General features: G+C 40.9%; 1 protein-coding gene across 2 annotated transcripts in view; it reads right to left on the bottom strand.

Annotated features, from left to right (window-relative positions):
* Positions 1–27883, bottom strand: part of wnt5b (wingless-type MMTV integration site family, member 5b) — a 247867-nt gene that overhangs the window by 126747 nt on the left and 93237 nt on the right. For both annotated transcript variants that reach the window (XM_060903424.1, XM_060903426.1), the window contains exon 2: positions 3725–3910. The gene's annotated coding sequence lies outside the window, so the exon portion shown is untranslated. The remainder of the gene's footprint in view (positions 1–3724; positions 3911–27883) is intronic.

The raw sequence follows: 27883 nt of genomic DNA, 5'->3' as shown, positions 1-27883 counted from the left end.
CTTTGACTGTCACACTCGCTTCTTCATTTCACACCAAAACCCAGCAGCCTTCGTTATGTTTTCTTTTTTCATCTCTCAAGCCCAGCGCACACGGGCGACTTCTCATCGCAAGGGTATTGCAATTTTTGGATGCAAGTTTCCCCTCTCAGGTCACTGCGTGTGCGTGTTATCTGTTACCAGTGAGTGATTTGGGAGGCGGATGCAAGTCACGTGGAAATCACGTGACTATTTCGCGGGCGGGGATTGGCTTAGCCTTTGGAGGTGATCGCTTCATTATCGCAAAGACGCACACGCAGCAGTATCTCAAAGAAGTGGGTTTTTTTGTTTTTTTACCTGTTTTTTTTGTTTGTTTGTTGCAGAATATCATCGTTTGATACCTGTGATCTGTCGCAAGCAAAAAAAAAAAATCGCAAATATCCACACACGAAGTAAATTTTCGCTTCCGTCAAAATTGCACAACCAAGCGACAGAAAATCGCCCGTGTGCGCTGGGCTTTATGGAATATGCTGCTCAGATACAAACTTTTTTTTTCCCCATATGTAGCATTTACTTTTGTGCTGGGGTTAAAAAAAAAAAAAGACAAATGTTTGTTTGGAACTCTAAAATGTTTTGACTCAATGCAGAAGTCTCATCTCATTATCTGTAGCCGCTTTATCCTGTTCTACAGGGTCGCAGGCAAGCTGGATCCTATCCCAGCTGACTACGGGCGAAAGGCGGGGTACACCCTGGACAAGTCGCCAGGTCATCACAGGGCTGACACATAGACACAGACAACCATTCACACTCACATTCACACCTACGCTCAATTTAGAGTCACCAGTTAACCTAACCTGCATGTCTTTGGACTGTGGGGGAAACCGGAGGAAACCCACGCGGACATGGGGAGAACATGCAAACTCCGCACAGAAAGGCCCTCGCCGGCCATGGGGCTCGAACCCGGACTTTCTTGCTGTGAGGTGACAGCGCTAACCACTACACCACCGTGCCACCCCAATGCAGAAGTCATAAAATAGAAACCTATAACAAAGTTTATATGAAAAAAAAGATAAATAGGGGCTAGGACTTTTGCACAGTATGGTACGTCATGATTAAATTCCGACGCCTTTCGTCGGCATGTTGCTCAATTTTCCTTCATGCGAGTCAGATTCAGCTCTCGCGTCATCTCTACCTAACGAGCAATGCAGCAGCGCTTTAGTCCTTCAGTCCGTCCCGATCTGTCCACTCCTGGTGTTTCCACTCCGCTCAAACAGATCAGCTACCAAAACTTTGACTTTCACACGAATATAACCAACACCACCAACGTGCTCGTCGATCGCTAACTAGCCGAGCTGAGAATCTCCGACGTAACTCGGCGGCGCGTAGCTGCATTGCATTCTGGGACTTCCTGATGTCTGGAACATCATCTCAGCTAATTGTACGTTGGATTTCTCGTTAGTATGACGTCGAGTGATTGAAGATGGTGGCTAACCGTGCTAGCAGTAATAATGCTTACATGTTACATTAGAACAGCATGAGTGGTTTTTTTTTTCCCCCATGGGAATAACGGAAATACAGCAACAAATTAGCAGAATCGCTAAGAATATAATGTTTTGATAGATGTATGTTTAACATGGTTCAGGAGGGAGTTTTGTTTTTAAGAGCAAAGAGAGGTGTGTGTGAATATCTAATTCTTGCTCTTTGTATCACTTAAATTTGTAGGAGCAGAAACATGCGCATATATATATATATATATATATATATATATATATATATATATATATATATATATATATATCTCTGTGTGTGCAGTCTGCAACTAGGATGAGGTTGAGCGCACAGGGTTTTTCCCCCCGTGTGTGTGTGTGGGTGGGAGAGGGTGTGAGTGCTGTGTGTGGCGCTCCGCATCCACTCAGCCGGGGGGGGTAGGGATGAGAGATGGATGACGGGGAGGCACACTGCTCCGCTTCGATCCCTCCACACAAACGCACTAGCCTCTTTACCACATGTGCCCAGCCCTCAGAAGCCACAGGCCACCCGCCCTCAGCACGGCGCACAGGGCAGCCCGAGTGGTGCTCGCAATCCTCCGAGAGGTTAATGGAATATTTTCAAGGCGGTACACTGATATTCGGACAGCGCACATGCAAAATAGCCATGTGCAAAGATTAAAGAAATATACATCATGGGCATTAGGGAAATGCATGCAGCTACATTAAATGTGAATTAGAGCAAATAACCTGCACTGTGGTGCTTAAAGGAGAACTGAAGTCATTTTTAAACTTGCTTTATTTCTTAATTAACGTGTTATTCACTTACATTTTCGGTTTTAGTAACCTTATATCATGACTCGTATTGGCAACTAATCGCAATTAAATATACTTATCGGCCTATTCGGTTTTTAGCCGTGTTGAATTTGGTCCACGGCAGGCGTCGCTTATCCACGCGATCTTCACGAGACTTGTGCGAGACTTCGAAACGTGAAGTGTCAGCCAGGTGTCAGTGCCGCCATTTTGAAAACTGTTTTCCAAACGAAATATTGCACAAAAATGAGTTTAAATGACGATTACTGCCAACTTTTTTCAAACTTTCCTGATTGCTATAAAAACAAACTTCCAGTTTGATTACATCAGCATTCGAAAGAGGGCGCGCGTGTCTTTTGACAACCCCTGTGTCTGAAATCACTCCCTACTCAGTATGTAGGGCACTATATAGTGAGGACGCCATTTTGTAATGCTGTCCAAAACCTTCGTGAGGATTATTTACACCCTATATAGTGCACTCAAAGTATCACACAATGCATCACAAAAAGTAGTATACAATGATGGTCATTAACCAAAGCAATATATCCCATCATGCATTGCGTTCACGCTGAAAGAAATCACATTAAAAGCCTCAAATGTGATTGAATAAAAGGCAGCGGCAAAGTAGAAAGTATTCAGGCTTGATTTCAAAGAACTGAAAGCTGCAGGTACTGTGTATTGACTAATGTGGGAAATGCGCTCGGTATAATATGGAGTTATCACAAAAACACATGCATGTGTTTTATCATTTTGAAAACCCACCAGCCGACTGATCTGGCACATTTTAATTATGCAACAGTAATGACGTAAATACCAGCACGACAGACTAGTGTCTGAAAGTGTTTTTTCATTTTACCAATGAGCTCACGATAGAGTCCTCTATATAGTAATTCCCTATATAAGGAGTAGGGAGTAGTGAACGAGTGAGTGATTTCGGACACAGGGAACGTTGGCAGATGTTGGTCACTTTGATTTCCACTATACGTTTTACTTCCAACCTACGATGTCTCGCACAGGTCTCAACGTATCTCGTTTACGGCCATTGCTTTGACATATGGACTGATGTATTACAGAGCATATTTCAAACACTCATAACTTGCTATAGCAGCGACAAAATAGCGATCAAAAATACATTCCTACCGTATATTTAATAAAATGAGATGCATAGAATTTTGATGATAAAAAAAAAATTGCCTTCAGTTCCCCTTTAAACGGGGGGAGAAAAACCAACTGGAATTATCAGAATATTATCCAAAAATGACTTTTGAATTACATGGCACTGAATGCAGCATGCGAGAGAAATTTTACATCAACGTATGGCTAAAAAGATCCACGAGAAGATTGAAGGCCACACCTTCTTTCCATGTCAGTGCCTTCAGACCACCATCATGAGTCTCGAGTGATCATTTTGGGGATTTATTCAGACAAATTTAACCAGAACTACTTACAATCCAATTGAGCTCAGGAACTGAGGGCTTTCTTTGTTGGATTTGAACTCGATCTCCAAAATCAGGAACGCTGAGCTTTAACCACCATCGACAGCCTGAAGCAGCTCTCGAGCGATTTCACCTCAAACGTCTTCGCTGAGGTGGAGTAATATCGGGGGTGATCAGAAGTCCTGGTGTGACGTGTTCCTGCAGAGAAAACAGTGCTTTAGTGAAGAGCGAACCTCAGCCAGCTGGCGTTATGTTATAGCGTATGTAAAATACAGGATCACTTATGTTATAGCAGCTATAAACAGTCATTCTCTCACCAGCCCCTCCCCCCTCTCTCTCCGTCTCAGTTAATAAGAAAAGGAAAAAAAAAAAACCCTCAGCAATCACAAACCTGAAAACTTACTGACTGTTACGAACCACTGGCGCTGGAGACTCCGCTCATAAAATATAAATCGACGCTTCTTTACAGAAATCTTCATGAGCACAGATTACAGATAACCGACAGTATTAGAACGAGCCCATGAATATAAACCTGTGATTTGTGTTACAGCTGCTACGAACTGTCCAAGCTGATGATGTAGAAATTTAAACACCTTCTAACCAATCAGAATTGAGAATTTAACCGCTCTGGCGTACGATTGGCTACAATCATACAAAGACAGTGTTATTACAGAAATGTCTAGGAACATGTTGAAAAGCAATCACGCTTATTTATAACGAGACCGTCAGTGACGGTGTAGTTCACTCCGGCCTCATCTAGTCCGGAAGGAACGATCTAAAGTGGGCCACCTTAATGCGCAATAAACACTGCAAGCTATCTACACTATATACAAGCTATATATACAGTGGTGCTTGAAAGTTTGTGAACCCTTTAGAATTTTCTATATTTCTGCATAAATATGACCTAAAACATCATCAGATTTTCACACAAGTCCTAAAAGTAGATAAAGAGAACCCAGTTAAACAAATGAGACAAAACTAATATACTTGGTCATTTATTTATTGAGGAAAATGATTCAATATTACATATCTGTGAGTGGCAAAAGTATGTGAACCTTTGCTTTCAGTATCTGGTGTGACCCCCTTGTGCAGCAATAACTGCAACTAAACGTTTCCGGTAACTGTTGATCAGTCCTGCACACCGGCTTGGAGGAATTTTAGCCCGTTCCTCCGTACAGAACAGCTTCAACTCTGGGATGTTGGTGGGTTTCCTCACATGAACTGCTCACTTCAGGTCCTTCCACAACATTTCCATTGGATTAAGGTCAGGACTTTGACTTGGCCATTCCAAAACATTCACTTTATTCTTCTTTAACCATTCTTTGGTAGAACGACTTGTGTGCTTAGGGTCGTTGTCTTGCTGCATGACCCACCTTCTCTTGAGATTCAGTTCCTGGACAGATGTCCTTACATTTTCCTTTAGAATTCGCTGGTATAATTCAGAATTCATTGTTCCATCAATGATGGCAAGCCATCCTGGCCCAGATGCAGCAAAACAGGCCCAAACCATGATACTACCACCACTATGTTTCACAGATGGGATAAGGTTCTTATGCTGGAATGCAGTGCTTTCCTTTCTCCAAACATAACCCTTCTCATTTAAACCAAAAATTCTATTTTGGACTCATCCGTCCACAAAACATTTTTCCAATAGCCTTCTGGCTTGTCCACGTGATCTTTAGCAAACTACAGATGAGCAGCAATGTTCTTTTTGGAGAGCAGTGGCTTTCTCCTTGCAACCCTGCCATGCACATCATTGTTGTTCAGTGTTCTCCTGATGGTGGACTCATGAACATTAACATTAGCCAATGTGAGAGAGGCCTTCAGTTGCTTAGAAGTTATCCTGGGGTCCTTTGTGACCTCGCCGACTATTACATGCCTTGCTCTTGGAGTGATCTTTGTTGGTCGACCACTCCTGGGGAGGGTAACAATGGCCTTGAATTTCCTCCCATTTGTACACAGTCTGTCTGACTGTGGATTGGTGGAGTCCAAACTCTTTAGAGATGGTTTTGTAACCTTTTCCAGCCTGATGAGCATCAACAACGCTTTTTCTGAGGTCCTCAGAAATCTCCTTTGTTCGTGCCATGATGCACTTCCACAAACATGTGTTGTGAAGATCAGACTTTGATAGATCCCTGTTCTTTAAATAAAACAGGGTGCCCACTCACACCTGATTTGTCATCCCATTGATTGAAAACACCTGACTCTAATTTCACCTTCAAATTAACTGCTAATCCTAGAGGTTCACATACTTTTGCCACTCACATATGTAATATTGGATCATTTTCCTCAATAAATAAATGACCAAGTATAATATTTTTGTCTCATTCGTTTAACTGGGTTCTCTTTATCTACATTTATGACTTGGGTGAAAATCTGATGATGTTTTTGGTCATATTTATGCAGAAATATAGAAACTTCTAAAGGGTTCACAAACTTTCAAGCACCACTGTAGAAGCGATATCCACCCTAGGAATACCGATCTATTTATCAGAAAGAATCCAAAACGGTGAGGAATTGACTAAGAAGAAGAGTTTTTTTGTTGTTGTTGAACTGCTTAAAGCATTAGGTTTAATTAGTCCATAACTTCATTAATAATTGTAATGATGCAAATCTGGGTAGACGTTACGTGCACCCTAGGTACCCCTACCTTCATGCCAGAAAGAATCAAAATCAGTGAAGAATTGAGGGAGAAGAAGTGATTTGTGTTGAAACTGCTTGTCAGGGATTGATTAATTACTCCATATCTTCATTATTAATTGCAATTATGCAAATTTGCATAGAAGCTATATGCACCCTAGGTGGACCTACCTTCCTGCCAAAAGGAATAAAAATCGGTGAAGAATTGAGAGAGAAGAAGCGATTTTTGTGAAATGTGGACGATGCCAGACGGACGATGGACAACACATGATGGTATAAACTCATTACCTGTTGGCCAGATGAGCTAATAACAATGTCGTCATAATAATAATCATCTTTTTCATGATTTGTGACCATATGCAGTCCTGTTAAAAAGTCTTAGGCGCGTGTAAAGAAATGGTGTCGACCAAAAGTGGCTTAAAAATAATGAAAATGTTTCAACATTAAAAATATACTATAAACAGTAATCAGTAAGCCATAATAAATGAAACGGTCAATATTTGTTGCGAGACGACCCTTTGTTTAAATAATAATAATAATTGTCTGAAGTACAATGAGTGCAGTTTTATGCGGAAATGAGCTGTAGGTTTGACTGAGAATGTTCCAGAACCAGCCACAGTTCTTCTGGACACTTTGTCACACTCGCATCTTCATTTTGCACCAAAACCCAGTAGCCTTCATTATGTTTTATTTTTTAATCTGAAAAGTGCTCCCTTATGGAATATGCTGCTCAGATACACACTTTTTTTTCTGTAATATTTAACTTTGTGCTGGAAAAAGTATGAACGTTTGGAACTCTAAAATGTTTTTGTAATGTTTTGACTCGAGAATGTAAAAGTCTTAAAATAGAAATCTATAAAGTTTGTATGGAAAAAAAATGGGGGGCTAAGACTTTTGCACAGGACTGTAGCTCATTGTGTATAGCACAATTTGAACATGTGCTGCTTAGTCAAAAGGTCCTACTTCCACTTGGTAAGTCGGAATTACAAATAAGCCATGCTGAAGCGCTTTGCTGTTGGAGCGAAACGTTCTCTTCTCCACCATGTTGAAAGGTTGAAGGTCACCCCAACTCAGGAACTCTGGTATCAAAATTGTTCCCAAAGTTCCCACTCGAGATTACAAGTTCAATGAGCGTTCGTGTGCAACTTCCAAGTTGGCAACTCGTAGTTACCATAATTCCGACTAGCACATGAAGGCAGCATTAATACAACTAGATTTACAATTACAATAATGCTGCCTCAATGCAAAGCTCGAAGGTCAGACCTACCCCAGCTCCCAATGCTACCAAGAGCAACCAGTCTCATCAAGACGCACTCAAACAGGTGATCAGATGCAAACTTCATAAGTGTACCTGGGACAGGTTATTCTAGGGTCAGTAGCTAAACGGATCACAATGGACTACAGGACAATTTCAATGGTAGAAGACAAGGAGGTTAACGGAGACTTTCCAGGTTGTGTCCGTTGACACGGTTTATAAAATCACCATAGAGAAATAATCGTGTCCAAAATTCAGAAGCTTTACAACACAGGAAAGGGTGCAGAAGAGGATTGATTATAGAGGAGATGTATGTATTATAAAGATGGAAATATTTTTAATTATTCACTGGATATGAGCAATTGCACGCTCTGATTGGCTACTCTACTACTAGGATATCAGCTCCTATACTCCTATAGTAGAGAAAAACAAAATGGCGGAGCGTGTTGCTGAATCAGTTGAGGACAAAATAAAAACTACTCAAAACCAAAACCCCAAAAAATACAAAAAAAAAAGCAATAAAATGTGGAATGAAACTATTTGATAGTAAGAACATCATCTTTTTTATTTTTCAAGAATTATTGCATTTTTCACAAATTGCCGGTTTGTTTACATTCTAAGCGGAAATGATTTTGTCAGACGTTTTGTATAAAGTTTTATTTATCGAATTTACAAAAAATAAAAATGCTCAATTTCTCAAAATTCAGTGAAATGTGGATAGAATAAAACAGTTATTCCACTCAATCTCATCGTACACGGATTATAGCACCATCAGCTCATGTACAACTCGATTTCGTGGAATAACTTAATTTTTTAAATATATATAAATAAAACCTGCACTTATTTGTTTTGGATATATGGAAACCTGCCAGCTATATGAGACGCTCTGCCCAAAAAAAAAAAAAATTATGCAAAATAAGGGTAGGAGAAGATATCTGAATATTTTCTGAACTTTTGGCATGTCAGCAGCCTGCCTTCAGCTATTTTAGAAAATTCCTGATCAAGCTCAGCATTTGGAAATGGAAAAAAAAAAAAAGGAGGAAGGGAATGTTCTAGAATGGACAGCAGCATATTCACACAGGAATGTGCTGTGTGCCAGCAGAATGCTGGGGTTTTTTTTCCTCTCTCTCTCTCTCTCTCTCTCTCAGGCCTGGCTGCTCTGTGTCAGAGACGTGGAACAGGCGGCATTACACAACAGGAAGTGAGGCAGGTCCCAGGAGCTTTAAGACAAATAGACCGGTTTGATCAAGTTTAGCGCCGGGCTCCCCAGAGCCCGCCTCTCAATAGTGGCGCCACTTTGCAAACACACACACACACACACACGAGAGAGAGAGGGAGAGAAAAAGAAAGAAAGAGAGAGGGAGAGAGCTTATAGCTTCATCCAGCTTTCTGCTTACTCCATTTCTCTTACAGCACAGGCAAAATGGCTGAGACTCGACTGGATGATGATGATATTAAAATCTACTAGTGCATCTCAAAAAACTAGAATATCATGAAAAAGTTCATTTTTTTCATAATTCAATTCAAAAAGGTAAACTTTCATATATCTTATATTCATTAAAGTGAAATATTTCAAGCCTTTTTTTTTTTGCTTTAATTTTGATGATTATGACATAGCTCATGAAAATCAGAAATCCAGTTTCTCAAATTATTCGAGTTTGAGTAAATTACTATTCAAACAATATAAACGCCATGTGTATCTCAGTCTAGTTCAGTCCACACAACCACAATCATGGGGAAGACTGCTGACTCGAACAATTGTCCAGAAGACAATCATCGACACCCTGCACAAGAAGGGTAAGCTACAGAAGGTAATTGCTGAAAAGGTTGGCCGGAAAAGGTGCACAAGCAACAGGGATGAGTTCAGTTCAGCCTTGAGAGGATTGTCAAAAAAAGTCGATTCAGGAACTTGGGAGAGCTTCACAAGGAGTGGACTGAGGCCGATGTCAATGCGTCAAGAGCCACCACACACAGACGTCTTCAGCAAAGGGGCTACAACTGTCAAATTCCTAATATCAAGCCACTCCTGAACCAGAGACAACATCAGAAGAGTGTTACCTGGGCTAAGGAGAGAAACAACTGGAGCGTTGCTGCTCAGTGGTCTAAAGTCCTCTTTTCAGTAAATTTTGCATTTCATTTGGAAATCAGGGCCCTAGAGTCTGAGAGTGGAGAGGAGCAGAATCCAATGTGTTTGAAGTCCAGTGTGAAGTTTCCACAGTCTGTGATGATTCGGGGTGCCATGTCCTCTGCTGGTGTTGGTCCACTGTGTTCTATCAAGTCCAAAGTCAACACAGCATCTACCAGGAGATTTTAAAGCACTTCATGCTTCCATCTACTGAGCAGCTTTATGGAGATGCTGATTTCCTTTTCCAGCAGGACTTGGCACCTGCCGACAGTGCCAAAACTATGACCAAATGGTTTGCTGACCGTGATATTACTGTGCTTGATTGGCCAGCCAACTCTCCTGACCTGAACCCCAGAGAGAATCTACGGGCTATTGTCAAGAGGAAGATAAACACCCGACCCAAAAATACACGAGCTCAAGGTGCTATCAAAGCAACCTGGGCTTCAGTAATATCTCAGCAGTGCCACAGGCTGATCGCCTCCATCCCACGCCCCATTGATGCAGTAACTTGTGGTAAAGGAGCCCCAACCAAGTGTTGAGTGTATAAACGAACATACTTTTCAGAAATGGGACATTTCTGTCTTGTAAATCCTTTTTGACTGATCTGAGGAAATATTCTAATCATTTGAGAAACTGGATTTCTGATTTTGAGTTTCCACAGTCTGTGATGATTTGGGGTGCCATGTCATCTGCTGGTGTTGGTCTACTGTGTTTTATCAAGTCCAAAGTCAATGCAGCGTCTACCAGCAGATTTTAAAGTGCATATCCTGGACCAAATTCGTTTTCTTTTTTATATGAAAGTATGTCCCTTTACACACTCATCCAGAAGGGTAATTTTGCACAAGGCCATCTGTCTACAGCAGAAAAAAATATGTCTGGAAAAATCCCAAGGGAGTCTGGAGCGAGATTCGTGACGTTACCTGCGGAAGTGCCAGCAGGCTACAAGAGCTTGCACAGTTTCAGTGCATAGCCTGTGTAGACGAAGTTTAGCAGCTAGCGATTTTGCATTGAAATATGGAATTGTCACCTGAGCGCAATGTGGGAAATTATAAGTACTAATCCCATCAAGATTGGTGTTGCTACACCCTCCTATGATACATCTGTTAACCATTTTAATATTTACGTGATAACGTTGAAGAAATTTGCAGAAAACCACCAGGCCGTTTTCTCATAAACAAACCAGCGCTGACGTAGGATTCAGAGGGAGGCGTCCCACACGTGACGTCATGAAAATCAGTGTTTCCCGGGAAATCCAAATGGCAAATTTTTTCAGAGGCCGACCAATTCGCCTCAAATGGCTTGATTTCAGCTGAATTTTTCTGGTATTGCGCAAGGTAAAAAATTGCACAAAATGCAAAATGTGACAGATATTTGACCAAAGTTTAATATAAAATAGGAGAATTACATTGATCTTGCTCCTGAATTTACCCGTGATATGCACTTGAAAGCACTTCGTACTTCCATCTACTGCCAAGCTTTATGGAGATGCTGATTTCCTTTTCCAGCAGGACTTGGCACCTGTTCACAGTGCCAAAGCTACTACCAAATGGTTTGCTGATCGCCATAAATCATCAAAACTAAAGCTTGAAATATTTCACTTTACATGTCATGAATATAGAATATATGAAAGTTTACTTTTTTAATTAAATTATGAAAAATTAACTTTTTCACAATATTCAAATTAAGATGCATTAGTACATCATGACCAATTCCTGAACCAACACCGATCTCATGACTATCTCAGTGTTTCAATCTGATGTTAAAATCTGTTTTCATGCCAAGTTAAATTCTCCCTCATCCATGCTAAATAATTTAATTTCAGTATCTTTTCAAGTACGTTTTGTAATTTGTTTAATTTTTTTTTTTAATTTCATGGACAGAATCCAGTGATGTTGATTTTCTCAATACTTATGGATAAAACTGATTTGGGGCCAGAGCTACATTTGAACTCCATATGCGATGTCACCTAAATGAACTCCACAGCATTGGATTAATCCTCCAAGAAAAGATGATGGCATCGTACCTTTTTTGGCTAGCCCCAGAGCTGCCATGCTAAGCTAGCTAGCTAGCTTATTCAAGCCAACTTCTGGTTAAATGTTGTGGTTGTTATGGTGGTGGTGATATATTTTGAAGTATTGATAAATAAATCGGGGCGGCACGGTGGTGTAGTGGTTAGCGCTGTCGCCTCACAGCAAGAAGGTCCTGGGTTCGAACCCCGGGTCCGGCGAGGGCCTTTCTGTGTGGAGTTTGCATGTTCTCCCCGTGTCCGCGTGGGTTTCCTCCGGGTGCTCCGGTTTCCCCCACAGTCCAAAGACATGCAGGTTAGGTTAACTGGTGGCTCTAAATTGACCGTAGGTGTGAATGTGAGTGCGAATGGTTGTCTGTGTCTATGTGTCAGCCCTGTGATGACCTGGCGACTTGTCCAGGGTGTACCCCGCCTTTCGCCCGTAGTCAGCTGGGATAGGCTCCAGCTTGCCTGCGACCCTGTAGAAGGATAAAGCGGCTAGAGATAATGAGATGAGATGATAAATAAATCACAGATCTGCGACAATCGAAATGAAGACTCAGATACTGAAATTTTACCCATGCCTCCCTGTGACGGATGTGAGCTAGCTGATTAGCAGTTAGGTTAGTGAACTAATGCAAGTTATAATAAGTGACATTGGCAAGAGGATACATCTTATTTGCATAATTATGCATATTTATGCATCCTGTTAAAAGGTACAGTGATGATTCCTGGCCATTGGGGGAATACACATCATCCTGAACGGTTTTATTTCTCTTATACCACATCAATTTTCCAACATTAACCATTTTTGATGGATTAAAGAATGACGTACTTTTTAATCCAGTTACAGTTACATTTTTAATGCTGTTGAAGATCCACAAAGCAAGTTAGTTCCAGTTGTACTGAAAAACATTTCAGGGAATAATGAACAGAACAGTAGTCACAAACTGGTTAATAAACTGTCTAGACGTAAATCATTCACCAAAAAATGTTCGCAGTTGCAGGGTTCCATCAACAGAGGTGGACAGTAATGAAGTACTGTACTTAAGTACACTTTTTGAGTATCTGTACTTTTACGTGAGTAGTATTTTTTTTTTTTGAAAACTTATGACTTCACTACATTTGAAAGACAAATATCGTACTTTTCACTCCACTACATTTCTATCAAGGTCCTCGTTACTATGAAGTGGCTTTGCAAGTGGATGATTTTTGTTTTCTTTTCTAAAATGTGATTGGTTTTTTCGCAGGTGACACTGAGACAGCCCATCAGTAATCACCAGGGTCACGTCACGTTCATAGACTGTATAAAATCAAGTTTAGTGATTTCTCAGCAGCGTTAATTGAACACAATGTCAGAATGGAAGGAGGCGGTTCTTCTGGGTAATGCACGCCCCCATGGCCATACCTGGAACCCATGTTTCAGTTTTCTGAAAGGATCAAAGATTCGTTTCATTTTAAATGTTTGCTTTGTTTGCCGAAAACGAACCACATCATGGCCTACAAAATCTCGCCGTCCAACCTGCGGAAGCATACTGAGGGATGTAAATGTCTTATTCCAAGAGAAAGCTTGCAGTGAAGTTGTCTGTGCTTTTAGAGCTAGCGATAATGTTGCAATAGTGACACAGTCTGGTTAGTCAAATGACTTTTCTATGGATTTGCCCACCAAGTTGTCATCACCTTTGTCCACGGCTAACGTTTACACAGAGCTAGTTAACTTTGGACACTGTTAGTTAGCATGTAAGAACAGTTACGCTAACATGAATAATGTTAACTGATCTGAAGTCCTTTCAGAAATATGTTCTAGCATAATCTTGTCAAATAAACAATGTAGAAATCTTTCTTTTCTAGTGGCGTTAGCTACCCAATATGATTTTGAGTTTGAAAAGAGTTTGCTAGCATGTCAGGTGGAGCTTCACTGACTAGCTAGCTTAACGTTAAACCGCCATGATGGCACAGCATGCGTTCATTTTGTGAATTCACATTTCTGTCTTTTGGTAATGGCAGTAGGTTTTGTAAACGTTGTGTCAATAATACAACGATGTGTTGACAGAAAATGTACTTTTAATACTTAAGTATTTTTAAAAGCAAGTACTTCAGTACTTTAACTTAAGTAAAAATTTGACTGGACAACTTTTATTTGTATCAGAGTAACATTTGACCAGCGGGATCTGTACTTTGACTTAAGTAATGAAGTTGGGTTCTTTGTCCACCTCTGTCTATCAATCAAATATGCAAATGATCATTTTAATTATGTATTTTATTCATTTGACAAATCAACTACGCAATATCAACAGTGAAGTTATGATTTTCCACAATTCTTTCTCGATTCATGGTGTCCATCAGTGCAATACTGGAGAAAAAAAAAAAGTTTCCCTGAATACAGTGGATTCACTCCAGGAATGCTGGTTAAAGAATAACTAAAAACAGGATCTAGGACTGGCAATGGAGCCTCATGGAGGAGCCAAGTCTCGTCTTCAGCTTCTCATTAATGCGCGTGCACACAATCAAAAATTATCCGCACACTGTCCAGTCCTGCAATCTCCAAAAGCCTAACGGAAAAAAAATCCCTAGTCAGCAAAAGCAAGTTGCCATTGTTTCAGCTCGTCAAAAGCTTCCATGGAGGAGAGAACATTCCAGAACTCGGAGCCGGCAGGAGGGACGGGCCGAGCGGTATAGTGGTAAAACCAGGCGCAGTCCACCACAGAGCTCCAAACATTCATACTCAAGCTTACACTGTGATATTATTATAAATCTCTATGCTTATAATGCACAATATCTTCATGAAGCTTTTTTATTGTTAGTCTAGCTCATCTAAACACACACGACACTAATGAAGTCCGGTTAAATGATCGCACGCTTACTGCTTCACTTTCACACCAACCAAGGACCATTTCCAGGCAAACAAACAAAACAGACAAAAACTAAAGCTGGGCTTTATGTTGTGTGACGTTCAGCCCGATTGTGGCATCGCAGACAAAAATCACACATTATAAATCTTCATAACACACTGCTAATAATTTTGCACCATTGCATTCAAAGACGGCTGATGACAAAGTTCTGGCACTGTGAGAACTCTGATTTGATTAAAATAGCATTGAGTATGAAAGTTATTACAAGGCTCATTTATAATCCAACAGGATCACGCCAAATTCGCAGGACAGCTACAAATATAATGTAAATACAGACAGAAAAATGTCCTTATTATCTCCCATTCACTTTGAAGAATGTTTTTCTGCACCAACCCGGATCAACGACGTAAACAAAATGTAGTCAGTCATTTTCTTTCATCATACAGTAGGCATGTCAGGTGAAAATTCAATCCAAATTGCTTGAAACTGCTCTCACTGAATTCAGAATTGATTGCAGAACACCAAACTTTTTACAGAATTAAAATATGTTTATCCGTTCTTGAGAGATTACAAATCAAAGATTGAAAAAACCATCTCTAAAGAGTTTAGACTCCACCAATCCACGGTCAGACAGATTGTGTACAAATGGAGGAAATTCAAGACCATTGTTACCCTCCCCAGGAGTGGTCGACCAACAAAGATCACTCCAAGAGCAAGGTGTGTAATAGTTGGCGAGGTCACAAAGGACCCCAGGGTAACTTCTAAGCAACTGAAGGCCTCTCTCACATTGGCTAAGGTTAATGTTCATGAGTCCACCATCAGGAGAACACTGAACAACAATGGTGTGCATGGCAGGGTTGCAAGGAGAAAGCCACTGCTCTCCAAAAAGAACATTGCTGCTCATCTGCAGTTTGCTAAAGGTCATGTGGACAAGCCAGAAGGCTATTGGAAAAATGTTTTGTGGATGGATGAGACCAAAATAGAACTTTTTGGTTTAAATGAGAAGTGTTATGTTTAAAGAAAGGAAAACACTGCATTCCAGCATAAGAACCTTATCCCATCTGGGAAACATGGTGGTGGTAGTATCATGGTTTGGGCCTGTTTTGCTGCATCTGGGCCAGGACGGCTTGCCATCATTGACGGAACAATGAATTTTGAATTATGCCAGCGAATTCTAAAGGAAAATGTGAGGACATCTGTCCATGAACTGAATCTCAAGAGAAAGTGGGTCATGCAGCAAGACAACGACCCTAAGCACACAAGTCGTTCTACCAAAGAATGGTTAAAGAAGAATAAAGTTAATGTTTTGTAATGGCCAAGTCAAAGTCCTGACCTTAATCCAATGGAAATGTTGTGGAAGGACCTGAAGCGAGCAGTTCATGTGAGGAAACCCACCAACATCCCAGAGTTGAAGCTGTTCTGTACGGAGGAACGGGCTAAAATTCCTCCAAGCCGGTGTGCAGGACTGATCAACAGTTACCGGAAACGTTTAGTTGCAGTTATTGTTGCACAAGGGGGTCACACCAGATACTGAAAGCAAAGGTTCACATACTTTTGCCACTCACAGATATGTAATATTGGATCATTTTCCTCAATAAATAAATGACCAAGTATAATATTTTTGTCTCATTTGTTTAACTGGGTTCTCTTTATCTACTTTTAGGACTTGTGTGAAAATCTGATGTTGTTTTAGGTCATATTTATGCAGAAATACAGAATATTCTAAAGGGTTCACAAACTTTCAAGCACCACTGTATTTCTCAAAAGCAGGGCCTACTAGTGTTGAAATGAAAGAATGTAAATGATTATTTCGATTAATATTCACAGCTTGCAAGGTGAACCTTGACAAAACTGTCTGATCCACATCCAATAAACAATTCACATTAACTGAACTGAAATCGACACTCGCGTTTCTGACTTCCGTTTTTTTCTTAAATCTCATTCCGACCACTAAGAGCTCAATATTTTTCATCAAAAACAACTCCAGTTATATTCTAAAATAGTTATTTATTTACATGAATCAGTTTGATTTGAAAAAAAAAGTGGGTAAAACTACGAAAACTCACTTGAAAGTCTCCCGTGAATCATAACCTCAAAATTGGCAGATGGAAAATTTTGCTGAATCCTTCATCATAAACAATGAGACCGAGAGAACATCCCTCTAAAAGTTGATGGTGGCTGTTTCAGTGCAATTAACATTAGTTTGCTCCTGAAGATGGCGTATGAACAGGTGAATGTGCTTCTCTTTATCAGGGAGCGTGCAGTATTCTGTCAGAGATGGTTGGGAGACGGATGTAAGTGCAGAAGGTGTGTTTATTAATACAAGTGAAGACGGTAAACAATCCAGAACGGCAGGCAAAATCGTAAAACGGTCGATAGATCGAGTGAGACACAAACAGGCTATCGTAGACTCGGCAGAATCAAAGACGAGAAACAGGAAATCAGGGATCAGGAAACCAAACAAGGAAATAAGACTCGGTAATGTGTCAGCAACACAGCTCAATACTTCGCAAAGTAAGTGTGTTTTCACAGTTTTTTATATCAGCACGCTGATTGTGCCTTAATCCTGTGCAGGTGCGAGCTGTTTATGGCGCATGTGCGAGAGTCCGTTTGGTGCGCGCGCTGTCCGGAGCGCCCGAGAGTCTATTTGATGCACATGGCAAGGCGCGCAGGTGTGACACTCTTACACAAAATTAGTACAAAAATTAATGTAGATATAAATATCTTATGCCAAATTAATATGGCATGTTACAAAAAATAAAGAAAAAATCCAAGTCCTCATCTCCAGTTTACGAGTCCGAATGCAGTTAATGCACGAGTCCGAGTCATCAGTACTCAAGTCCAAGTCGAGTCACGAGTCGGACTCAAGTACTACAAGCCTGATGAGAGGGCAGCGATGGGTTAACAGAATGTTATTGGAAGAATGTTCTATTATGTATGAAATGCTACGAGTTAGATTAGAGTCCACCCTGTTCCTTCTCTCAGTCCTTTTCTTTCTCTGAAGCATCCCTTCATCCACTTGTTTACTTTCATTCCATCTCTCTTTCTGTCTCTTTGTCTGTCTTTCACACTCACTCTCAATCTCTCATTCTTTATCTCTCACTCTCTCTTTGTCGTTCTCAGTCTTTCTATTATTCTTCATCTCTCTCTCTCTAACTCCCTCTCTCTCTCACAATCTTTCTTTCTGTCTCTCACGGTCTCTCTGTCACTCACTTGCAATCTTTCACCCTCAGTCTGTGTATTTCACTCTGCCTCTCTGGCAATCTCTCCCTCCCTCCCTCTCTCTCTCCCTCTCTCTCTGGGATTTAGAAACTTGCAGTATGAAACGCAGAAGTGCTGCTTGTTTGCTTCAAGGCCGTGGTGGAAAGTTATAAAGAATCTGACGTGATCACTGCAAGCTATTTACAATATTCACTTCAACCTCTCTCTCTCTCTGTCTCTCTCTCCCCCCTGCTGTTCCTCTCTCTTTCATTTCCTACATCTCCATCCCATCACCTCGGACAACCCTGACCTTTCTCTCACCCTCCCACCACTTTACCTCGACCTCAGTCCATCTTTTTGTGTTTGCACAGGCTACTGTATGTAATATATCCTGTATGTCCACCTCTTTCTCTTCTTTCTTTCACACACATGAAATTTTTAGACTGCTGATTTCCATCCTCTCCATCTTCTCCCTCCCTCCTTCTCTGTCTATCATCTCTCGGAGGCTTGTGTGAGACCATGGCAAGCGTTTCACTTTTTTCTGCTCCCACAGGCTTTTTTTTCCCCTCAGCTTTGTCACTCAGTGCGACATGTCCTGTCACATGGTCCATTCGCTCCAACAGACACATGGCCAGAAAAGCGCTGTTGTTGCCTCCCTCTCTCCATTTCTCTCCATCTCTCTCCATCCCAGTGCTTGCTCCGTGACAGAAATTGGGACCCAGTCTCTGTCTGATGTGTATCTGCCCCTTCAGATGCGTCTCCAAGCAGCAGTTTGGCTATCGAGGGCTGCAATCACGTGTCTAGAGTCTGTGTGTCTAGATAACTGTTATTAATGTCGTGTTTCTGGAGGCATTTGGTGCGAGTAGAGCAAGAACAGAGTCACAGAACAGAACTCAACATTTTCGTTCAACTCTGTCTGTGTGTGTGTGTCCTGACACACTAATCCCACACCCGTCTGTGCTGCATTCCTTAAAGTGCACAAGAAAGTTTTAGATAAGCTTACTAGTCATGGTCATTGCATAGCAAGGCCTAGCACTGTATTTATATCACAATACTGCTGAATTCTTGATTTTGTTTGGTTAGAAGGTGTTGATTAATTTTCTACAACTGTAGCTCGAACAGTAAAGCTGGTTGCAAAGAAAATCACGGGGTTATATTACTTCACTGCTAATTATCTAAGGCTAATAACAAAAACATGCTCTTATTTCACAAAGGTATATGAATCATCATCATTTATACTGTATATGGTGAAGAAAGAAAGTACAGAAGCCAACTTATGACACAAAAATAAATTCTATACATATATGAGAGAGAGAGAGAGAGAGAGAGAGAGAGGATGTTACACAGTGGCACAAAGGTATGAAGTCTGTCTTCAAGTGGTGAATATATATTTCACGACTAAGCAAAGCAAACAAGTGAAAATATTTTCAACACGAGAAGATAAACTTCATGTCTTTGCACCACCATGTAATGTTCTTTATATTGTATGGACACATCCACAAAAAAAAAAAAAAAATCAAGTTCATCAAAAGAATTTTAATTTTGAACTGGCTCGCCATTTTGACAACGCGCGTCTAGTCAGCAGGAAAACACTGGGAGTGACGTCATCGGCGTGAAATATCGGGAATTATTATACATACAAGACACTTTTTCCATGGAATAAAAACATGTGTTCTATTCCCTTCTAGTGGGTATATTGATAGCATGCAATATTGTTAGCATATAGCTTATCCTCCATGTATTACGCCACTCTCCCCAATGGAGAATGAGTGTGCAATATTGTTACAATATTGCACGTTGACAAGACAACACAACGTCACATGTAAGAGCTCATGGGAAGATCCAGTGACAAAAAACTTTTCTGCTGTGCATGCACACAATCATTTCTATGTTCGTCAGGAAACAGGAAGATGTGGCTAACCCAATGCTACTGCTAGGATTAGCGATGCTATAATTAAGCACTAAATAAATAAACTAAAAACTGAAACCGCTGAACAACCAAAACTTCACTATATATTCTTTATGCATATTTACAACCCCGATTCCAAAAAAAGTTGGGACAAAGTACAAATTGTAAATAAAAACGGAATGCAATGATGTGGAAGTTTCAAAATTCCGTATTTTATTCAGAATAGAGCATAGATGACATATCAAATGTTTAAACTGAGAAAATGTATCATTTAAAGAGAAAAATTAGGTGATTTTAAATTTCATGACAACACCACATCTCAAAAAAGTTGGGACAAGGCCATGTTTACCACTGTGAGACATCCCCTTTTCTCTTTACAACAGTCTGTAAACGTCTGGGGACTGAGGAGACAAGTTGCTCAAGTTTAGGGATAGGAATGTTAACCCATTCTTGTCTAATGTAGGATTCTAGTTGCTCAACTGTCTTAGGTCTTTTTTGTCGTATTTTCCGTTTTATGATGCGCCAAATGTTTTCTGTGGGTGAAAGATCTGGACTGCAGGCTGGCCAGTTCAGTACCCAGACCCTTCTTCTACGCAGCCATGATGCTGTAATTGATGCAGTATGTGGTTTGGCATTGTCATGTTGGAAAATGCAAGGTCTTCCCTGAAAGAGACGTCGTCTGGATGGGAACATATGTTGCTCTAGAACCTGGATATACCTTTCAGCATTGATGGTGTCTTGCCAGATGTGTAAGCTGCCCATGCCACACGCACTAATGCAACCCCATACCATCAGAGATGCAGGCTTCTGAACTGAGCGCTGATAACAACTTGGGTCATCCTTCTCTTTAGTCCGAATGACACGGCGTCCCTGATTTCCATAAAGAACTTCAAATTTTGATTCGTCTGACGACAGAACAGTTTTCCACTTTGCCACAGTCCGTTTTAAATGAGCCTTGGCCCAGAGAAGACGTCTGCGCTTCTGGATCATGTTTAGATACGGCTTCTTCTTTGAACTATAGAGTTTTAGCTGGGAACGGCGGATGGCACGGTGAATTGTGTTCACAGATAATGTTCTCTGGAAATATTCCTGAGCCCATTTTGTGATTTGCAATACAGAAGCATGCCTGTATGTGATGCAGTGCCGTCTAAGGGCCCGAAGATCACGGGCACCCAGTATGGTTTTCCGGCCTTGACCCTTACGCACGGAGATTCTTCCAGATTCTCTGAATCTTTTGATGATATTATGCACTGTAGATGATGATATGTTCAAACTCTTTGCAATTTTACACTGTCGAACTCCTTTCTGATATTGCTCCACTATTTGTCGGCGCAGAATTAGGGGGATTGGTGATCCTCTTCCCATCTTTACTTCTGAGAGCCGCTGCCACTCCAAGATGCTCTTTTTATACCCAGTCATGTTAATGACCTATTGCCAATTGACCTAATGAGTTGCAATTTGGTCCTCCAGCTGTTCCTTTTTTTGTACCTTTAACTTTTCCAGCCTCTTATTGCCCCTGTCCCAACTTTTTTGAGATGTGTTGCTGTCATGAAATTTCAAATGAGCCAATATTTGGCATGAAATTTCAAAATGTCTCACTTTCGACATTTGATATGTTGTCTATGTTCTATTGTGAATACAATATCAGTTTTTGAGATTTGTAAATTATTGCATTCCATTTTTATTTACAATCTGTACTTTGTCCCAACTTTTTTGGAATCGGGGTTGGACAAGAGAAAAAACATACCAACCGACATCAAAAAACTGGAAAAGAGACACAGAGATGTAAAACTTCCGTGTGAGCGAGTGACTGACAGTTTGGATACAAACATGGCTGCCATTTTTGCTTTGTCAAATATGGAAGATTTTGACAGAATTTTGGCTGCCAGATCGCTCTATTGTGTGTAGTTGTCAATGTTGATTTTAAAAGTAACTCAGTAAATTACACAGGGGAAAAAGAATGAAAAATAAATAAATAAATAAATATTTGGCTTGACTGCACTAGCATTGGTGTTCGCTAACACTACACCGGCTGGAAGGCAACTGGACTGCCGCGCTAACAGCACTGAGTCATGGGTAAGCTAGTGTTGGTCTTTGAGAATGCTGATATGGAGAATGTGTATGTATAATAATAATAATCTCATCTCATCTCATTATCTCAAGCCGCTTTATCCTTCTACAGGGTCGCAGGCAAGCTGGAGCCTATCCCAGCTGACTACGGGCGAAAGGCGGGGTACACCCTGGACAAGTCGCCAGGTCATCACAGGGCTGACACATAGACACAGACAACCATTCACACTCACATTCACACCTACGCTCAATTTAGAGTCACCAGTTAACCTAACCTGCATGTCTTTGGACTGTGGGGGAAACCGGAGCACCCGGAGGAAACCCACGCGGACACGGGGAGAACATGCAAACTCCACACAGAAAGGCCCTCGCTGGCCCCGGGGCTCGAACCCAGGACCTTCTTGCTGTGAGGCGACAGCGCTAACCACTACACCACCGTGCCGCCCTATAATAATAATAATAATAATAATAATAATATTGGCTGGCTTTTTTCGTGGTCTATCAGATATATTCCATTCAGCTACTCATCTTCGACTCATTCAGTATCATGCTCACTGAATGGAATATATCTGATAGACCACTCAACACCAGCCAATATTATTTAAATATGTCACTCAGATCCGTGATGTATTTCGTATGAAAAATGCGAGTTTTTCAACACGAGAAGATAAACTTCATATCTTCAACCCAACGTGTGATTTTCTTTTTATTATATCAACACATTCACAAACAAAAAGTCCCCAAATTTATCAAAAACAATTCATCATTAAATATGTCACTCAATGTCCCAGATGTAGTTTGTATGAGAAATATGAGTGGCGTTTTCCCCAGTGTCTATATATTTATTACACACACAAGTTCGTGGCCACATTTTACTTATTCATCCCATCATTTTAGTTAATTCCTGGCCACGTTTACTAATTCATATCCATGTTGTACTCGTTCCTTGTGTTTGGTTAAATCACGACTACGCAGGCTCTGTACTGTCCAAACCATCAGATGCAGATGTTTTCATTTAGGTTACTGAGTAGCCGACATGATTTTAACTAAAACAAGAAAAACAAATTAGTAAAACGTCTACAATTTATATCTTTTTTTTCTATTCGTGTCAGGAGCAGGGCTCCATATGAAGGAGATGCTTATTTTGCATTTATAGAAGGAGTAGCATTTATAGTCTCCAGGGTCGGCGCTCTGTAACAGGAAGTTTTCCAACATGGGAACGTCTTCAGGATAGAGGAATTTGAGCTTCATTGTTTCTAACATAAGCTGCATTTTCTGGTCTTATTAACATCAAGAGAAAGAAGCGTTTATAGCTGCTACCGGTATAACATAAGAGATAAAAGGAACTCAGCTTAAATGTCACTATAACCTGAACATTTCCTTCTTTCATTGTTAAAAAAATGTAATCATTGGCAAACTGCTGTGCTGTAAGAGGAACAAGAGGTATAAATCACATTGGGATATGATGTTATTGAAAATACCCAACTGGGGTGTTTTCTTTTAAAGGTAGACCATGTTTCAGATTTCTCAAATTTAGGTCATGAAAAGAATTTTCCCGACGCCCAATTATTTTTGTTTAGTGACCAAAAGCTACTGAATTCAAATGACAGACTTCCAATTTTATTAGTTTTTTTTTTTAAATAGAACAATTAATGAATTTATCTCCATGTGGCCTTCACCATGACCCAATTCAAGATACTACGTAATGCATCACATGGTAGGCTTTCCCCGCTCGCACAAGGCATTGTGGGATACAAGTTTGAAACAGGAGGGGAAAATGGAGGACTTGAGTGTGCGAATGAAACGTGAAAGGCCGACTACAGTAACGGAAAGTGAGAAGAAAAGACGTTATGTTATATACAAAGGAAAGGAAACGCAGGACCAAACTAATAAATATCGGCGCTCAGCGAGCACCTCGGTGTGATCAGCTGTTCGTTTAGCGACAGAATGATGGAACTGTCAGTGCACGCTCAAAGGGAAACCTGTAGATGGCAGTAATGCAACACTGTGGATGCCAGCTGCTGTAAAACCCAAAAGAAGAAGGTGGTAAACCTGCGCATGCGCACACGGACTTCCTCTGTCTGCTTGACTGCGCGAAGCGAGTGATTTCATGCACATTATTTGCTTTAATCCCCTCAAATTAAATAACTTCCCAGCCACAGAATGGCCTGATATTTTGTGAGATATTACAGAAATAAACATAAATCACAATGACCACATTTCAGACGGAACTAAATTTCACCGATTTTATGAAATCGAAAGGCCGTCTAGCTTTAAATCTATTTAAAAAGCATTAAAATGGGCAAAAGCTTCTCCGTGTATCACAGAACCAGGACACAGCTGTGTATTTCAGTCAGAACGCCTTGTTCACTCTCAACCTTTGGGACATGATCGTTATCATAATTATTTTAGAGTTAATTTTCAGGCTCATGTTCTCATCATACAGAAATTCACATGGACTATGTTGTAGGTTTTGGCAGCCATTTAGAGTAAATTTATAGCCAGTTCTTGAATACACCAAACAACGAGTAATCACAGTTGCTGCCATTGTTTTAAGTCAATATTATTGTTGTTGAATTTATTGAATTTGCTTTAATTAACAGCACCAGCTTAATAATGAAAACATAGCAACATTTTCCTTGTTATGCTAAATATGGAGTCTTGCTGTAGTCGACTTACACAGAAGTGAGAAAGAGGAACTTGGAGCTTACTTATGTAATGTTGGACAAAGCGTATGTGGGGGGGGGGGGGGGGGGATGGACATTTCCACGTTCTGCTTTTATTCACAGAAATGTAACCAGCTAACAGTGATGAGTGATGCAATAGTTAGCTCCTTATAACAGTAAAACTATATAGGTGTTATAAGATTTAACAAGTAGATACGTTTGTATGTGGAGTTCGCACATTTTCCTCGTGCCTGCATTGGTTTCCTCAAGGTCCTTGGGTTTCTTCCCACAGTCCAAAGACATGCAGTTAGGTTGACGTGGGGTGGCCTTGGGCTGAAGTGCCCTTGAGCAAGGTGCCTAACCCCTGACTGCTCCCCGGGCGCTCTGGTGCGGCTGCCCACTGCTCTGGGTGTGCGCGTGTGTTCACTGCTTCAGATGGGTTAAATGCAGAGGATGAATTTCACTGTGCTTGAAGTGTGCATGTGACAAAGGTTTCTTCTTGGAGTTCTCACGTTCTCTTCGTGCTTGCATGGGTTTCCTCAAGGTACTTCGGTTTCTTCCCACAGTCCAAAAGACACACAGATTAGTTCAACCAAGCTACTTTTAAAAATTGCCCGTAGGTGTGAGTGTGATGGTTGTTCAACTCTGTGTTAGCTCTGTGACAGACTGGTGAACCATTGGAGCTAATCTTGGGAAACGTTTGCTAGCATGCTAGCTTTGGATGGAAATTTGAGTGAAATTACTGTGGACTTTTTGGGAAGCCATGGCCTAATGGTTATAAAAGCAGCCCTGGGACCAAAAGGTTGCCAGTTTGATTCCCTGGACCAGTATGAATGGCTGACGTTCCCTTGAGCAAGGCACCGAACCCCAAACTGCTCCCCAGGCTGTTTTGGGTTTGTTGTACCGGTATGTCACTCTGGATAACAGCGTTTGCTAAATGCCTGTAATGTAATGTAATGTAATATAATGAACCCCAAGCCCAGGGTGAGCCCCGCCTCTCACCCTGTATCAGCTGGGATTGGTTCCAGCTCACTCGCAACCTGTAATGAATAAGTGGCATAGATAATGGATGGATGGATGGATAGATGGATGGATAAGTCAATATTAATTGATTGTTGATTGATCTAAAGCTAATATATACGGTACAAATCATTTAATGGTAAAGAACAGAAATGCTACTGTGTTTACTGTTGATGCTGTGAGCAGCCATGTTGATTTGGCACCATTAGCTAAACTCCGGGCGGGTTGAGGAGACCATCCCGAATTTCTGAGGACAAATTCTGAGTTGAGGTAGCGTTTCTTTGGTCCCCCTCCCCCACAAGCTTCAGTCACAAGCACCAAACATAATGATGTAGTAAACTATTATCAATACTATAATTTGTGACTCAGCCAAAGAAAATGTATGTTTATTGGATATTCTTATCCACACATATTTAACAGTTATTCCATGAAATCAAGTCGTACATGAGCTGATAGCCGACAAGGCGCGTAGCACCAAGTTAGCTATAATCCATGCATGATGAGATTGAATGGAATAACTGTTTTATTCTATCCACATTCACTGGATTTTGAGAAACTGAGCATTTTTATTTTTTGCAAATTTGATAAATAAACTTTATACATAACGTCCGACAAAATAATTTCCGCTTATTATGTAAACAAACCGGCGAAATGACAGGAGCAATTTGTGAAAAATGTGACAATGATTCTTGGGGAAGAAAAAAAAGTTCTTACCATGAAATACTTTTATTCCATATTTTGTTGCTTTTTTTGTACTTTTTGTGGTTTTGTTTTCAAGTAGAGTTTTTATTTCATCCTCATTTGGTTCAGCAATACACTCCGCCATTTTGTTTTTCTCTACTCACAGTATATGAGCTGATATCCTAGTAGTAGAGTAGCCAATCAGAGTGCGCGATTGCTCATATCCCATGAATGTGGATAGAATAATACACATTACATACATATCAGTTTTAGGACAATATTTAGTGTAGTTTTATTTTAGAATATATAATTATTGTGATAGATTGACATTGATTTTGCAAAATTACCCTGAGTGAAAATTAGCAGAGCCCATCCCGCTGGAAATGCACAACATACCACAATTGTGCATTTCCAGCGGGATGGGCTCTGCACTCGGCACTCGACTTTTACGGACTTTCCCCTGAAGATGGCGTCTGGAGAAGAACAACTTCAGGTAAGGTACTGGCTTTGTATGTACTCTTCTACACACTCTGTCCGTGCACTTGCAGAGCCAGGGACACTTCGTTTTGTTTGTAGGAACCCTCTACTCACTTCCACAGAACTGTCATGTTGTTTTGAGCTTTGCAATGGTTTTAAAACTAGCGTTTTGTATCGGCAAAAAGACATGCCCTGCGCACTGCCGTGTTAGCGCTTTCCGGTTGAAATCGCAAAAAATGAACCGTCTCAAAACACATCCGATTGACGTGATTGTGGTAGCAACTCAGCGTATGCACTCCCAATAATGCGAAAATAGACCTAGAAAGCATATCACTCCGGATTATTCCTTTAAGTTTTAAGCCCTTCCTGTTAAACGTGCTCAGATACCAACAAGAGGAAAAAGGAAAGGTGAAAACAGCCGAGGCTACAACGACACCATCATGGCGCCTGTGTTAATTCGTTCGAACAACATCTAGCTGCTTGTGTATCAGCAGCAATGACACAAGACTTCAATTAAAGCCAGGCCAAGCAGGGAATTCACACCGGCCCTCAGCAGCCCACACCATTGATTTACTCTCCGGCACAGACGAGTCCAGGGCCTGCCTGTGATCCCATACCATCTGACCTGAGCCCTGAACAGCCCTCTGAGGAGCAAACACCCTCCCTGCCTGCCTGCAACCACACACACACACACACGTTAATGTTCTGCTGATAGCACAGCTCTCGTCCTCTTTCTCTCTCCTGAAAAGATGTTCCTCGGCTGGATTAGAGTTTGACGTGATTACAGATTTGGTTGCAGATCCGCGTTTTGTTTACAGGGACTAACTGACTTCTGAAAAAGGCTTTCGGCTCCGAGAGCTTTTTCTCCCCGACTCCTCAGAGGCCAGCCGTCAAGCTTTTGGGGGGAGAGAGAGAGAGAGAGAGAGAGAGCGAGCGCAAGTGAGACGAGGTAAAAGGGAGTAGAATTTGTAATATGCTAAAATATTCAGCACTCCAGTGAGGTGAAAATACATCACCAGAAAAATGGGGGGGGGGGGGGGGGGGGGGGGGGAATTAAGGCGAAACCCAGGGTGTCTGGCTTTTAATTCAAAGCATCCGACCATCTTATTCATATTTAAAGGATAAGACCTCAGCGCAATAAGCGAAAGCAGCTTTGCATATGAGATCACAGCCAATTAAATTGACAGATTCTAATTCAAAGAGGGAAGTCAAGCCAGGAATTTCTCAAAAGTTGCCTCAGAGGGGAAAAAAATATATTGTTCTTTTAGTC

Source organism: Neoarius graeffei, chromosome 21, assembly GCF_027579695.1.
Source record: "Neoarius graeffei isolate fNeoGra1 chromosome 21, fNeoGra1.pri, whole genome shotgun sequence".
NCBI lineage: Eukaryota > Metazoa > Chordata > Actinopteri > Siluriformes > Ariidae > Neoarius > Neoarius graeffei.
The sequence above is the reverse complement of the archived record's forward strand: the minus strand, read 5'-3'. Positions and strand labels throughout refer to the sequence as shown.